The following is a 12,456-nucleotide window of genomic DNA, read 5'->3' as shown; positions in this document are numbered from 1 at the left end:
CCTAATGATGTCATCCCGTTATCAAGTGACAACACTTGCCTATGGTCAGGATACCTTGACCATGTTTGATCAACGAGCTAGTCAACTAGAGGCTTACTAGGGACAGTGTTTTATCTATGTATCCACACATGCATTGTGTTTCCAATCAATACAATTATAGCATGGATAATAAACGATTATCGTGAACAAAGAAATATAATAATAACCAATTTATTATTGCCTCTAGGGCATATTTCCAACAGTCTCCCACTTGCACTAGAGTCAATAATCTAGTTCACATCACCATGTGATTCTAACGAATCCAACACCCTTAAGTTCTGGGGTTTGATCACGTCTTGCTTGTGAGAGAGGTTTTACTCGATGGTTCTGAACCTTTCATATCCGAGTGAGCTTTACAAATCTTTATGTAATCTTATAGATGATGCTACTATGTGCTATTCGGAAATATTCCAAATATCTACTCTACCATACGAATCCGTTTTACTACTCATAGTTATTCGGATTAGTGTCAAAGCTTGCATCGACGTAACCCTTTACGACGAACTCTTTAACCACCTCCATAATCGAGAAAAATTCCTTAGTCCATTAGTTACTAAGGATAACTTTGACCGCTGCTTAGTGATTCAATCCTGGATCACTCTCTGTACCTCTTAACAGACTTGCGGTAAGGCACACATCAGGCGTGGTACTCAGCATGGCATACTTTAGAGTCTACGGCTAAGGCATAGAAGATGACCTTCGTCTATTCTGTTTATTCTGCAGTGGTCGGGTTTTGAGTCTTACTCAAATTCACACCTTATAACACAACCAAGAACTCCTTCTTTGCTGATCTATTTTGAACTCCTTCAAAAACTTGTCAAGGCATTCATCTTGTTGAAACTTCTATTGAGCGTCTCGATCTATCTCCATAGATCTTGATGCTCGACGTTCAATTAGCTCAATCCAGGTATTCCTCTGAAAAACTCCTTTCAAACAACCCTTTTATGCTTCACAGAAATTCTACATTACTTCTGATCAACAATATGTCAACCACATATACTTATCAGAAATTCTATAGTGCTCCCACTCACTTCTTTGGAAATACAAGTTGCTCATAAACCTTGTATAAACCCAAAAGCTTTTATCAACTCATCAAAGCATGTATTCCAACTCCGAGATGCTTGCACCATTCCATAGAAGGATCGCTGGAGCTTGCATACTTGTTAGCATCCTTAGGATCGACAAAACTTTCCGGTTGTATCACATACAACCTTTCCGTCGAGGAAAACAATGTTTTGACATCCGATGTGCAATATTTCATAAATAATGCAGCAACTGCTAACATAATTCCAACAGACCTTTAGCATCGCTATGAGTGAGAAAGTCTTATCATAGTCAACTCCTTGAACTTGTCGGAAAACATCCTTGCGACAAGTCGAGCTTTTCTTAATGGTGACGTTTCACCATCATCGTGTGTCTTCCTTATAAAGATCCATCTTTACTTAATAGTCCTACGACCATCAAGTACTTCTTCCAAAGTCTATACTTCGTTTTCATACATGGATTTTGATGTTTGCTGTGTATCCCTTGCACTACAAGGAATATGCTAATACACGACGCTATTTTTTTGTTGCTACGTCGTCACGGTTTTTCATTTACGAGATCTCACGACGAAAAACCAGGCGTCGAAAACGGAGCGTCAGAAATGAACAGCGGCGACGTTTTGATCAAAATCGTCGTAACTTTTACGACGATTCCTGGATCGTCGTAACCTTTATAACGATACTAAATCATCGTTGGCAATCAAACCCAGTCCTACGTGGCAGTCCTACGTGGCAAAATTATGACGAAATGAAAACATCATGGTTGGAATCAGCCCAACCCATTTCAATTGATCACATGGGCTCGTTTTATTTGTTGGGGCTTTTTATTATTGGGCTTCTTTTGGGGCCTTTGCATATTTACCGCCACTTTTAGTATTTTTTTTCAAATTTTTGTTTGTGGACTTTTACTTTCTATCGATTTTCTGTTTTGCCCATTTTATTTTTGTACTGGTCCCACATGTCATGCTGATCTCAAAATTAGTCCCACACATCAGAAATTTCACATTTTGTCAAATAAGTATTATAACTTGGTCCCCTTGTCAAGTTGCCATTTCATACATATTCAAATCACATTCAGAATCAATATTTCAAACAGGCTAGGGAGCAAATGAAATTCGTCCAAACCAACATTAAATTTGTCTATTACAATCTTTACACTACACCACAACCCAGATATACCTACTACTGTCTACTATTACAATACATATGCTACTCTTCGTTGATACGCTTCATAGCTTCACACTTGGCTTTGTACTTCACCTGTACAAAAAATAAGAATAAGATGTGAACTAACACTTCAGGTATTTAAATAACAACATTTACAAAAAAAGTGTGAACTAAGACTGCAGGTTGTCATATACAAGAAAAGTAGGTTGTTCAAGTGCGGATGAGGTCGACTTCAAAAGCAAAAATAGCATCGACTACTGCTTGCGACAGTTAAAATATACAAGAAATTTGTTCATATATAAATTTATTGTATATGAACAATTAATAACAGCCTGCTACACTAAGAACCCAGAGAATATTTCATATACAAATTTCTTGTACCGAGACACGTGTGCATAAAACCAATGAATATTTAAAAACCAGTGAATATTTAACCAATGAATATTTCTTGTATATCCTGTAGTAACTACAAATTTCTTGTATACAAATTTCTTGAATATTTCTTGAATTTCTTGTATACAAATTTCTTGAATATTTAACCGAGACACGTGCCTACAAATTTCTTGTATATCCTGTAGTAACTACAGGATATGAAACCAGTGAATATTTAAAAACTACTCACATAAGCGCATCACTTGCTACTCTAAGAATTAATAACAGCAAAAGAACGCAAGAATCATTTTTTCCGCGAGAAGAAGAAATATGCGACGTATAATAATAAAACCACAAACAAACAAACAGTCAACAGTTGGTGGGTCAATGGAAGGGAGCACCGACGCCGCCGGGACTGGCGGCAGAAATATTATAAACTCTTGCACAATTAATTTAGACTTATTATTTCCTGGCTGTGCTTATGAAGATGCTTAAGGTGAAGATGTCAAACCTGCAAGGATCCTACTCTACGTCTCCCAACTCTGACTTTGTAAACATCAAGCTTCCACACCTGTGTACAGGCATCAATCAGTTTGGAAAAGAAAAAAAAAGAGATATTTTTGATAGTTCGACTGACTTGGTGTGGAAAGCCAAATATGTTTACACATCCTCAAATAAGCACACGAAATAATCAAATGAGCGTATAATTGCCTCAAAATACAAGTAAAAAAGAGCATACACAATAGCCCCCATGCATGTTTCTTTCCATTTATGAAGAAAAGGAAAAAAATCAGAATACACCAACTGAAGACCTTTTGTTTTTGTCAATTGGTCTGGGGCCAGATTGCGCCAAACTGTGCCCAACCACAAAGACAAAGGCATCACATCTCTGACCAAGTTCATCAACTACCAAGGCACTAGTACCACATGGTTGCATTGACCTAGTAGACCTTGTGTTTCATGAGCATACTTCCCTGGACTGACTGGCCGGTCAAACCTAGCCTACTAGCTAGCCAGTTGTTGCACACATCTCACTGGCATCACATCAACTTAGCAGAACAACAATAGAGAACAGCAAATAGAAACAAACATATCGTGTGCTAGTATCACATCTGAGAAGCTCCTTGGAATCTTCATGCCTTCATACGAAAGCTACCCTACCTCTTAATGCAGGCAATGTTTTGTTTGTTGGGGAGATGGAAATCAACCTTCTCTCAATAGCATGACTTTTTGTCTCTCTTTTTTTCACTACCTCTAGAATAAGTAAAATAAGTGAATTTGTACATTAAAATATGTCTATATATATTCATGCAGGCAACATCTTGTTTGTTGGGGAGATGGAAATCAACCTTGTCACAACATCTGTTTTATTCTACAAACCTACTAGCATGACCACCAAATAGCATGACTTTTGAAAAGAAAAAAAAACATATACAACTGTATACGGGGTACACATACAAAACAGGGATGCAGATGCAGATGCAGAATTTACCTGTTACTTTGGCGGAAATCGTAACCAAATCCAAACAGAGTTTTGCCTTCTTGATATCCCCATTTAATCATTTGCACTATCATGTCGTGATAGTAGTAAACACTGCCATCACCAATAATCTGCAGATTTAGAAGTATTTGAGTGACGCATATCGGATATCTACTGCAGTATAGAGTGGGACAACACTAAGGTAAAACCATAAGATGATACATATAGTTCTACAATAATTTTTGTTTTGACTGTCTGCAGACCGCATATAAGTAAATGAAAAGCAAAGGTAAAATCTTCATTCGGAAGATGAAAAGTGGAACAAGTTCGTTACCAGGTCTGGGTCCAATGTGTCGATGGCGTACAATCCATACCTATCCTCAGGGACAGTGATGCGTATTTTCTCATCCACACAAACAGTTTTGCCTGCTCCATTATAGTAGTTTGACACCATATGAGATGAGGAAAGCAGATGATCGACTGAACCAACACTTACATGTAACTAGAAGGAACACACTTTTACTGAGTCAGCAGTTTGTCAATGGAAGCCACTATAGCCTACTACCTAACGGTTCGACGAACTAATCCAAATTCAGCAAAAACATGAATTCAGATGGAGTATGCTGATACTGTTTCATGTTTACCGAACCAGCCAAGCTACATCAATTTCCATATACTTGTTCCCAATTCATAACGCAAGCAAAACATTTCTGTCTAAGTAACACACTAGCATCATTGTTTTCTTGCTCTAGCCTCTAGGTAAGCATGTATGTAAGGTAACCAAGCTCACATAAGGTTCTCGAGCAATTCAGAAATCCAGTTGACAGACATGAACAAGAAGGGGCAGGTGCTCTGCACATACCGGTGGAGGCATCGAACTGCGCCCAGAGCTTCTCGCGACACTCGTGGTCGGCGGCGAGGATGTGCACCCACACCAGCTCCTTGTTCCTGGCCTCATCCACGGCCTCAAGGATAGAGTCGCCGATGCCGATGCCGAGCACGAGCAGTACCGGGTCGAGGCCGGGGTCCACCAGCGGCACCTGCTCCTTGCGATCCGCAGCCACAGCTTGATCGCCCGGACCAAGTCCTCCAGCACCGACATGCTCACAGTTGAAACGTCATTTCTCCACAACCAGAACAGACAGAGCGGGGGCAGGGGGAGGCACTCACGGTACGAGGTGATCTTGGGGAAGCTGCTGCTGCCGTCGTGCGAGGAGGTGTCGGAGTCTGTCGACATCGCCGCCGCCCACGCGCTGCGCTGGCTAGGGTTGGGACGGGCGACCGTTGTGGCTTGCGGGCGGAGTGCGCTGCACGTGCGGGCTCTCCATGCGGGGTGTGGCCGGACTCGAGGTCGACTCGGGCGGCGCCAGAGCCAGCGGCGGTTGCGGATCTGGGCCCCGACGGTGTAGACCCCCCTCCGCCCACGGCACCCCGCTAGCGGCCGCCATGGAGGGGTTGTCCATCAAGCATGGAGGGGTCTTCGCAGGGAGGTCGACGACAGAGTCGACGACGTCCATGGCCATGGCGGGCGAGATCTTTGAGTCGACGCGATCTGAGGCATAGGGTAGGGAGAGATGTTGAGGGGAGGGAGGGAGGAGGTCGGCGGAGGTGGGTGAGGAGGACGACGAGGTCGGCGATGGGTGGGAGCGGCAGGGAGAGGACTAGATCGGGAGGGGACGGGGACGGAGAGGAGGTGGCGGCAGCGAGGAGATGGGGATGAGGGTGCGATGGGGATCTGAGCTAGGGTTCGGGCTGCGGGTGGGGTATATCTTTTTCAGGTTTTTTTCTGTAGATAGATGGATGGATGGATGTGGGATGAAGACATGAATGGATAGATGGATGGGCGCCATGTCATCGATCTATGGGAAGGGTTTTGATTGGTTCGGAAAATCACTGATTTGAAATAGTTTTTCGAGTACCCAGAATAAGTTTTTTTAAGGACCTATCATATATTTGTTGCAAAATTGGATCGAATTATTTTTTTCTAACATAGTAGGACATATTTAATGTACAATTAACCAAATAGTTGGGTGTTAAAGGCTTTTATCCACCTCTCGTGAAAAAGACAAATTTTCACATATTTGAGGAATATATGATCCAAAGTATTTATGAGATTTTTTCGAGAATTTTTGGAATGACAGAATAGTAGGTTGCTTCACAAACTAGGATGAGGTGGGATAGAATGGACCCACGAGTGACATGTCCACATAATTAGAACATGTTACGACATTTTTATAATCGTCGTAAAAGTTATGACGATCTCATCTTATGCGGTTACGACGTTTTTGACTCACATCGTCGTAATCTATATGTAGAGTTGATCCCCTCAAACGGCTTAGGACAATCTCGGATGAAATCGTCATAGATTTATGACGAATTCATCAACAGCATCTTAAAGAACGTCGTGTATGAGCATATTTCTTGTAGTGTTGCAACGGCGCCAGAAATAGTTGTGTCGACTGTTGGAAATATGGCCTAGAGGCAATAATAAATTAGTTATTATTATATTTCTTTGATCATGATAATCGTTTATTATCCATGCTATAATTGTATTGATTGGAAATACAGTGCATGTGTGGATACATAGACAAAACACTGTCCCTAGTAAGCCTCTAGTTGACTAGCTCGTTGATCAAAGATGGTCAAGGTTTCCTGGCCATAGTCGAGTGTTGTTACTTGATAACGGGATCACATCATTAGGAGAATCATGTGATGGACTAGACCAAAACTAATAGACGTAGCATGTTGATCGTGTCATTTTGTTGCTACTGTTTTCTGCATGTCAAGTATTTGTTCCTATGACCATGAGATCATATAACTCACTGACACCGGAGGAATTCTTTGTGTGTATCAAACGTCGCAACGTAACTGGGTGACTATAAAGATGCTCTACAGGTATCTCCGAAGGTGTTCGTTGAGTTAGTATGGATCAAGACTGGGATTTGTCACTCCGTATGACGGAGAGGTATCTCGGGGCCCACTCGGCAATACAACATCACACACAGGCCTTGCAAGCAATGTGACTTAGTGTAAGTTGTAGGATCTTGTATTATGGAACGAGTAAAGAGCCTTGCCGGTAAACGAGATTGAAATAGGTATGCGGATACTGACGATCGAATCTCGGGCAAGTAACATACCGAAGGACAAAGGGAATGACATACGGGATTATATGAATCCTTGGCACTGAGGTTCAAACGATAGGATCTTCGTAGAATATGTGGGATCCAATATGGGTATCCAGGTCCCGCTATTGGATATTGACCGAGGAGTCACTCGGGTCATGTCTACATAGTTCTCGAACCCGCAGGGTCTGCACACTTAAGATTCGACGTTGTTTTATGCGTATTTGAGTTATATGGTTGGTTACCGAATGTTGTTCGGAGTCTCGGATGAGATCACGGACGTCACGAGGCTTTCCGGAATGGTCCGAAAACGAAGATTGATATATAGGATGACCTCATTTCATTACCGGAAGGTGTTCGGAGTTACCGGGAATGACGAATGGGTACCGGGTGTTCACCGGGGGGGGGGGGGCAGCCCACCCCGGGGAAGCCCATAGGCCTTGGGGGTGGCGCACCAGCCCTTTGTGGGCTGGTGGGACAGCCCAAGAAGGCCCTATGCGCCATAGGAAGAAAATCAAAGAGAAAAGAAAAAAAAGGAGGTGGGAAAGGAGAGAAGGACTCCACCTTCCAATCCTAGTTGGACTAGGATTGGAGGAGGACTCCTCCTCCCTTGGTGGCGCAGCCCTTGGGGCTCCTTGAGCCTCAAGGAAAGCCTCCCCTCCCTCCTCCTATATATATGGAGCAACTAGGGCTGATTTGAGACAACTTTTCCAAGGCAGCCCGACCACATACCTCCATGGTTTTACCTCTAGATCGCGTTTCTGCGGAGCCCTGCCGAGATAAGATCATCACCAACCTCCGGAGCGCCGTCACGCTGCCGGAGAACTCATCTACCTCTCCGTCTCTCTTGCTGGATCAAGAAGGCTGAGATCATCGTCGAGCTGTACATGTGCTGAACGCGGAGGTGCCGTCCGTTCGGCACTAGATCGGAGCGGATCGTGGGACGGATCGCGGGACGGTTCGTGGGACGGTTCGCGGGGCGGATCGAGGGATGTGAGGACGTTCCAATACATCAACCGCGTTCACTAACGCTTCTGCTGTGCGATCTACAAGGGTACGTAGATCGGAAATCCCCTCTCGTAGATGGACATCACCATGATAGGTCTTCGTGCGCGTAGGAAATTTTTTGTTTCCCATGCGACGTTCCCTACAGTGGCATCATGAGCTAGGTTCATGCGTAGATGTAATCTCGAGTAGAACACAAAAGTTTTTGTGGGCGGTGATGTGCGTTTTGCTGCCCTCCTTAGTCTTTTCTTGATTCCGCGGTATTGTTGGATCGAAGAGGCTCGGACCGACATTACTCGTACGCTTACGAGAGACTGGTTTCATCGCTACGAGTAACTCCGTTGCTCAAAGATGACCGGCGAGTGTCGGTTTCTCCAACTTTAGTTGAATCGGATTTGACTGAGGAGGTCCTTGGATGAGGTTAAATAGCAATTCATATATCTCCGTTGTGGTGTTTGCGTAAGTACGATGCGATCCTACTAGATACCCATGGTCACCACGTAAAACATGCAACAACAATTAGAGGACGTCTAACTTGTTTTTGCAGGGTATGCTTATGATGTGATATGGCCAACGATGGGATGTGATATATTGGATGTATGAGATGATCATATTGTAATAGTTAATATCGACTTGCACGTCGATGGTACGGAAACCGGCAGGAGCCATACGGTTGTCTTTAAACTAACATTTGTGCTTGCAGATGCGTTTACTGTATTGCTAGGACGTAGCTTTAGTAGTAATAGCATGAGTAGCACGACAACCCCGATGGCGACACGTTGATGGAGATCATGATGATGGAGATCATGGTGTGACGCCGGTGACAAGAAGATCGTGCCGGTGCTTTGGTGATGGAGATCAAGAAGCACATGATGATGGCCATATCATGTTACTTATGAATTGCATGTGATGTTAATCCTTTATGCACCTTATCTTGCTTAGAACGACGGTAGCATTATGAGGTGATCTCTCACTAAAATTTCGAGACGAAATTGTGTTCTCCCCGACTGTGCACCGTTGCGACAGTTCTTCATATCGAGACACCACGTGATGATCGGGTGTGATAGACTCAACGTTCACATACAACGGGTGCAAAACAGTTGCACACGCGGAACACTCGGGTTAAGCCTGACGAGCCTAGCATGTGCAGACATGGCCTCGGAACACATGAGACCGAAAGGTCGAGCATGAATCATATAGTTGATATGATTAGCATAGAGATGCTTACCACTGAAACTATTCTCCACTCACGTGATGATCGGACTTGAGATAGTGGATTTGGATCATGTACCACTCAAATGACTAGAGAGATGTACTTTTTGAGTGGGAGTTCTTAAGTAATATGATTTATTGAACTAATTGTCATGAACATAGTCTAATGGTCTTTGCGAATTACGATGTAGCTTGCGCTATAGCTCTACTGTTTTTATATGTTCCTAGAGAAAATTTAGTTGAAAGTTGATAGTAGCAAACTTTGCAGAGGATTGTCCTCGTTGCTGCGCAGAAGGCTTATGTCCTTAATGCACCACTCGGTGTGCTGCACCTCGAGCGTCGTCTGTGGATGCTGTGAACATCCGACATACACGTTTCTGATGACTACACGATAGTTCAGTGCAAAATACTTAATGGCTTAGAAGCAAGGCGCCGAAGACGTTTTGAAACGTCTCGGAACATAAGTGATGTTCTAAAGAGATGAAATTGTGATTTCATGCTTGTGCCCTTGTTAAGAGGTACGAGACCCGCGACAAGATTCTTTGTCCACAAAGTAAAGGAGAAAAGCTCAATCGTTGAGCGTGTGCTCAGATTGTCTGAGTACGACAATCGCTTGAATCAAGTGGGAGTTAATCTTCCAGATGAGATAGTGATGGTTCTCCAAAGTCACTGCCACCAAGCTGTGAGAGCTTCGTGATGAACTATAACATATCAAGGATAGATACAATGATCATTGAGCGATTCGCGATGTTTGACACTGCGAAAGTAGAAATCAAGAAGGAGCATCAATAGTTGATGGTTAGTAAAACCACTAAGTTTCAAGAAAGGCAAGGGCTAGAAGGGATACTTCGTGAAACGGCAAAACAATTGCTGCACTAATGAAGAGACCCAAGATTAAACCCAAACCAGAGACTAACTGCTTCTGTAATGAGGGGATCAGTCACTGAGGCGGAGCAACTCTAGATACTTGGTAGATAAGAAGGCTGGCAAAAGTCGAAAGAAGTATATTTGATATACATGATGTTGATGTGTACTTTACTAGTAATCCTAGTAGCACGAGGGTATTGGATACCGGTTTGGTTGCTAAGTGATTAGTAACACGAAACGTAAGCTACGGCATAAACGGAGACTAGCTAAAGGCGAGGTGACGATACGTGTTGGAAGTGTTTCCAAGGTTGATATGATCAAACGTCGCACACTCCATCTACCATCGGGATTGGTGTTAAACCTAAATAATTGTTATTCGGTGCTTGCATTAAGCATGAACATGATTGGATCGTGTTTATTGCAATGCGATTATTCATTTAAAGAGAATATGGTTACTCTATTTGCTTGAATAATCACCTTCAATGGTTTATTGAATCTCGATCGTAGTGTTACACATGTTCATAATATTGGTGCCAAAAGATACGAGGTAATGATGATAGTACCACTTACTTGTGGCACTGCCGCTTGAGTCATGTTGGTATAAATTGCATGAAGAGGCTCCATGCTGATGGATCTTTATACTCACTTGATTTTGAATCACTAGTGACATGCAAATCATACCACATGAGCAAGGCCTTGTTTTCATTGAGATGAAACAAGATAGTAACTTGTTGGAAGTGATACATTTTGATGTATGCAGTCCAATGGGTGCTGAGGCACGCAATGGATATCATTACGTTCTTACTTCAATGACGATTTGAGCAGATACAAGAGTATTTACTTAATGAATCACAAGTCTGAAATACTGAAAGGTTCAATTCTGTTTCAGGAGTGAAGTTCGTCGTAACAAGAGGATAAACTGTCTACGATATGATCATAGAAATGAATATCTGAGTTACGAGTTTTGGTACGCAGTTAAGACAATGTGGAAATTGTTTCGTAGTTCATGCCACCTAGGACATCATAGTGTGATGATGTGTGTGAACGTCATAGCCACGCACTATTTGGTATGGTGCATGCTATGATGTCTCTTATCGAATTACCACTATCATTTATGGGTTATGCATTAGAGACAACCGCATTCACTTTAAATAGGGTACCGCGTATTTCCGTTGAGATGACACAGTATAGACTGAGGTTTAGAGAAATCTAAACTGTCGTTTCTGGAAAGTTTGGGGCTTCGACACTTGTGTGAAAAAGTTTCAGTCGAATAAGCTCAAACCCAAAGCGGATAAATGCATCTTCATAGGATATCCAAAACAGTTGGGTACATCTCCTATCTCAGATCCGAAAGCAAATTGTTTATTTCTAGAAACGGATCCTTTCTCGAGGAAAGGTTTCTCTCGAAAGAATTGAGTGGGAGGGTGGTAGAACTTAATGAGGTTATTGAACCATCACTTCAACCAGTGTGTAGCAGGGCGCGGGAAGTTATTCCTGTGGCGCCTACACCAATTGAAGTGAAAGCTAATGATGGTGATCATCGAGCATCGGATCAAGTTACTAAAAACCTCGTAGGTTGACAAGGTCGCGTACTACTGCAGAGTGGTACGGTAACCCTGTCTTGGAGGTCATGTTGTTGAGCAACAGTGAACCTACGAGTTATGGAGAAAGCAATGGTGGGCCCGGATTCCGACAAATGACTGGAAGCCATGAAATCCGAGAGAGGATCCATGTATGAAAACAAAGTGTAGACTTTGGAAGAACTAATTGATGGTCATAGGACTGTTGAGTAAAGATGGATCTTTAAAAGGAAGACAGACGATAATGGTGATAAGTCACTATTAAGAAAAGCTCGACTTGTCGCAAAGATGTTTCCGACAAGATCAAACAGTTGACTATGATGAGACTTTCTCACTCGTAGCGATGCTAAAAGTCTGTTAGAATTATGTTAGTAGTTGCTGCATTATTTATGAAATATTGCACATAGGATGTCAAAACATTGTTTCCTCGACGGTTTCCTTGAGAAAACATTGTATGTGATACAACCAGGAGGTTTTGTCGATCCTAAAGATACTAGCAAGTATGCACGCTCCAGCGATCCTTCAATGGACTGGTGCAAGCATCTCGGAGTTGGAATATACACTTTGAT

The sequence above is a fragment of the Hordeum vulgare genome, chromosome 2H, assembly GCF_904849725.1.
Source record: "Hordeum vulgare subsp. vulgare chromosome 2H, MorexV3_pseudomolecules_assembly, whole genome shotgun sequence".
In the NCBI taxonomy this organism is placed as follows: Eukaryota; Viridiplantae; Streptophyta; class Magnoliopsida; order Poales; family Poaceae; genus Hordeum; species Hordeum vulgare.
Note: the sequence above shows the minus strand (reverse complement) of the source record.